Source organism: Nicotiana attenuata, unplaced genomic scaffold, assembly GCF_001879085.1.
Source record: "Nicotiana attenuata strain UT unplaced genomic scaffold, NIATTr2, whole genome shotgun sequence".
NCBI classification, from domain to species: Eukaryota; Viridiplantae; Streptophyta; class Magnoliopsida; order Solanales; family Solanaceae; genus Nicotiana; species Nicotiana attenuata.
In genome coordinates, this window is record NW_017670418.1 from 198,694 (window position 1) to 204,101 (window position 5,408).

Here is a 5,408-nt window from a genome sequence, read left to right on the forward strand (position 1 = left end):
GGGGGGGTTGGCTGGGGCACTGAGAGGGAAGATGAACAAGCAAAAGAATTCTTTACGGGTCCATTCCATTTCAATTTCAATTTCTCTCATTAGAATTAGAGGTCCTCTAAAACTAAGATTCTCACAATCTCACACTTATATTTACATGGGTATATAAATCTGGACAGTAAAGTTACAAGTCTTAATCCTAACTAGACGGTATAGCCTATATAGATGTTTGCTCTCATTATATTTTCTGTCTACCTACGTTTGCATTGATCCGGTCGTAGGATGTAATCATTTCTATTCTTGTCCAATCATATAATTGAACATTCATCTTAGCATCTGTATTTCTATAATATTCATCTTTTGGACATATTAAGCCTTAGAGGCAGAACACTCCCATATAAATTGTTGGTCTATCAAACTTATTAGGTATTTTCTGCATAATACTCCAGTAACACCACTCCAGTCCATCCAACCTAGTTTTATCATCTACCTATTCCCCGAAAGACTACGCCAAGATATCTGCACTATCTTTGTCCGCTTGTAGATACCAGTACCACAGTTTTGCTAATCTCATTACAACTACAGTATTCTTATTGGGCTAAACACATAAAAGCTGAAAACTAAACCCAAAAAATATGAAGCTCGCCAATTTAGTACTTACGCACCAATTAATTAATTCATACAAACACTGGACAGTAGCGACCCAACAGTTGATTATAGAAAAAACTTAACACAGAGTACCATTTTCTTTCTGGAAGCCAGCCTGAAACAGAAAGGGATAAGCACAAATAGTTAACTATCAAAACATGAACAACAAGGTTTTCATATGCTTGAGCTCATTAATTCTGGGGACGAACAACTCAATTAGCAGAGGAACGCCACTTCTTAGCCTTGCTCAACCGCAAAGCTAGGAACTGTGATGGAACACATTCAAACTACATGTGAATAGAACAGCATAATCAGAGCAAACAAACAAACCTGAGCGACACCTCCCACGACAATGTTATGGAATTTGGTTCCTTCATAGTTCAAGAGTTTTCCAGTATTAGAGTCTACTTTTCCTTCTGAAAAATAACAATTTTTTCCTACATCAGTTGAGGATATCACAACACTTAACATTTTCCTTTTACACATATTTGCTAGTTTACAACATATGTCCTTTCTTAGTAATCTCATTACTTATCCTCCTTAATTTTATCTTTCTGATAAAGTACAGTACCTATCCTTCTGGTTAGTTACCTTAACATGGGCAAGCATCATATAAGAATGTAAGTTAGCAAAATAAAGACAATTGATAAACAAGAAGAAAGTTGAGAAATATTGAATGTGCGATGATATGTATAATTCGGCACCAAAAGATATACAGCTCCGGAGAAGAATTAACAACTACTCAAGGGAGTTTGTGTTCTATCTCATTAAGTTTATCATTTAAAAAATTCCACATTTGAGACAACAATTTGTAGCATTACACCCCAATACTTAGGGATGAAAAATTGTTTGATACCTCAAAAACCATTCTTCCAATTCGCTTGTCATCGATATAAACCTCAAGAAAAACCTTCCAACGTGAAGGGTTAGGATTTACACCAAATTAAAACAAAAACAAGGGTGAGAGAGAACCAAACTTTAGGGTGAAAAAAGGTAGTTAACAACTAATCAAAGAGAAAAGGGGCACCTGAGGAACACTGTAGCCACCGTTTGAAAACGCTGCAGGAATAAGCGAAAGGAGAAAAGAAAATCAAACGCAACTTCTCAATCTTGAATTAGAGCCAACTTCTGCCCATTAGCAAGAAAATACATAATTTGCAATAGAGTTAATTTAGATGGATGATCACCCGCTAAGCTAGATAGAGTAGCAAGGAAATTAGAAAGAATGATATTAGACATGGTATTACTTAAAAAGGTTAAAATATTCCTTCCTTCATAAGATTCATGATAGCATACCAAACCACACGTCGATGCAAATCTATTTAGAGATTCGTTTTTTAAAATCATGGAGTATTTTCTCGCAAGAGCAGATAACACTATACAAGAAATTGAAGGGGTTTAACTACTAATCTCATTTGATACAGCAAAATAATTTGAACTAATTAAAAAAGAAATTATAGCAATTAAAAAATATACCAAAAAACACCCATAAATTGTAGAGGTGAAAAGTTCCAGGATTTTAACGATATCCAAATGTAAAGAAATGAGTTAGACCCCACAGAATGGTGATGCTCGTTGCTATATAGGGACAAGGATTGGATGGTTGCCGTTAATATTTAGGCGGGAATTGGGGGATTTGAGTTTTACTCCTTTTTCTCTTTTTGTTTTTTAGTTATCGTTACTATTTTTTATCCACATTATCATGGAATATTCAAAGTACCCATACTAAATTACGTAATAAACAAAAACATACTTAAGAAAAACTAAAAGATATACAAACCAGAACTCAAGTAGTGGAATAATAATAATAAAAATTTCTTAGAAATATAACAAATAAACAAAATGGTTACTAATCTGTTGTGTATATACGTATTTGAGTTTTGATTTTCATTAAAAATCTTTTATATTGTACCTAAAAGTATTTTCTTATTCATGGTTCTTTATTATTATATGTTGTGCCATTTGCTCATATTATATTGTTGTTGCTATTGCTTGTTACTTAATTTTCGTTGTTTCTTGAGCCGAGGGTCTATTGGAGACAGCATCACAAGGTAACGGTAAGGTTGCGTACACATTACCCTCCCAGACTTCACCTGTAAAATTATACTGAGTTTGTTATTGTTGTTGTTATTGTAACTAAAAATTTGTTTAAAGTAAAAGAAGGAAATTTTTTTAAAAATTAGTTACAATATCTATCTCTATTTGTCTTAACTTTTTTGTCGTATTATGTGAGTGAACTATGATATTGTTAGTGTCATATATGCTCTTTATATTTCAGTTATATTAAGTTCTAAGGTTTTAATGTGAAGTATAGATTTATGATATTAATTTATTAAATTGTAATAAACTAACATTAAAACTTTTTTGCTTATTAAAATTGAAGATAATCAGTGATCAATATAATTAGATACAAGCACAGAGTTGTTTAAATGTGATGTAGATTAAATAAAAAAAAATTACATTGTTATCTAATTATATTGAAATTTACATGTAAACCATTTTAATATGAATAGGCAAAATAGACTTGTGGCCACTTAAACTTGCACCCATTGTCATTTGCAAAGCTGGTGGACGAACTAGCAACTTTCTCATTTGAACACTCCTACTTGATAAGCGTGATCCTCAACTGTGCTGGTAAAGATGACACGTTACATGTTAAGCCTTTTATTTTTTGACACGTATAATTACTGTGTCCCATTTTATAAGAATTAATTTACTAAAATTTAAAATTCTTTTTATCCTTCTCTTCTTCTCCCAGAATCATCCATTCATACCGGGAAACCTTCAAAATTCACCGACAAAAACTCTCGAACTATTGTTTTTAAATGCTTCTCTAAAAATCCTCCTTCATTCCTTCTCGCCCATAACCGTCTCCTCACTAAGACCACAATACAAAGATTCCCAGAAAAATATCAGTGCTTTACTTTTGTTCACACTGGCAATAAGCTAGATCGGAGAGCATGAACGGCATGTCACTTTAAAAAAAAAAAAAAAAAAAAAAGAAAGAGTCAACAGAAAAATAGTCCCGACCCTCTCTGATTATCTCTTTTTTTCTTCTCAAAATTCACCTTTTGCAACCACCCAAAGACCAGATCCAAAAACAAGATGCTAGACGAAACACTTTAGCCGATCGTTTTCTCCGACGGTATTATCGAAAAAGATCCAAACCTCAATTTACACAGCTGAGAAATTGCCAAAAAAGCAAAATTGTATTGAATTTTTTCCCGAATTCTTGATTTTGATTCAAAAACTCATTTTAAGCCTTTTAGCAAAGACCTGTATCAATGAATGCAGAGACCCAAATTACTTTGTGCATTACAAAGTTGAGAACTTTATTAATAAAAGGAAAAAAGATAAGAAAGTAATAGAAAATAGAACTCTACTAAACAAGTGTCTTTGAATTTGGATTTGATGAGTATCTATTGATTTATTCATATCCTGATGCTAAAAATATTATGGAGAAAAAACAAAAGGGTGGGCGAAAGTTGGATGGAGGACGGGATGAAAGAGAGAGGAGAGCGAAAAAGTGTAGTTATGACTTGAGGGAGGGGGTGACGGATGAAACAAGGGTTCTTTTGCTTTTTTCCTTTTTTCTTTCTTGTCCTTTTATAATAAAATTGTAAGTTACGTGCCTTATAGCAGTGATGTGTATACATTATGGTCATGTTATCTACGCCTCTTTCACATATGCATAGTCAAAGATTAGAGATATTTATAATACCTATTCTATTAAGTAGGAGTGTTCAAATAAAAATTTTGTAAGTTCGACTCCCGGCTTTGCAAACAGGTATAGGCTTAAGTGACCACGAAGCCATTTCGCCATATAAATATGATATATTAGTATGTTTTTTTTTTTTGCACGCTCCTGTATCAATCATATTATATTCTTAATATTCTTTTGAAATAATACTTAACAATATCGAAATTATTGAAGTGCAAAATACTAGTCACAAGAGAGACAAGACCTATAGTATAAACATAATTAAATCATTAGTTTGATGTATAATGAGTTTTACGATAATTAATAATTATTATATTAGTAAAAGACTTTATACAATAAAATTCACATTAAGAAAATTAAATGGGAGTAGAAAATATTGCAACAATCGTAGTATTTTATTTCAAATAATTTGAATGTTACTGTAACGACCCGACTAGTTGTTATAAGTTCTAACATTCTGTTATGTGATTTGAGATATTGAATAGCTTCATATGATGTATTATGACTTGCGAGTATGGTTAATTTTAATTTTTGAAGGGTTCAGGAGTGGTTTGGGAGAGTAATTATTAATTTGGAAGCTTTAAGTGGAAGAGTTGACCAAGGATTGACTTTTGGGCAAACGACTCCAAATTGGTGATTCGGAGGTTCCAACAGGTCAGTGTGATGATTTTGAACTTGTATGTATGTTTGGTTCGGGCCTCGGGTAGCCCGCGGTTGATCCGGCTCTACTATCCGAAAGTTGAAAATTTGATCTTAAGAAAGTTTGAAGATTTTGAGTTGATGCGGGATTCTTAATTTTGATGTTGTTATTCGTGTTTTTAGACTTTGGATAAATTCATGAAAGGTATACGGACTAGTTAGTATGTTTGGACGGGATCCCGAGGGGCTCAAGTGAGTTTCGGGATGGTTTCGGACCATTTCAGACCAAGTTGGAATTGTTAATTTTCTGGTGTGTTGCAATGAATCACGATCGCGCAGGGGTATCTGGCAATCATGGAGAAGGAATGTGGAGGCAGAAAGTCTTGTGTTATGCGATTACGTGAAGAGGGAT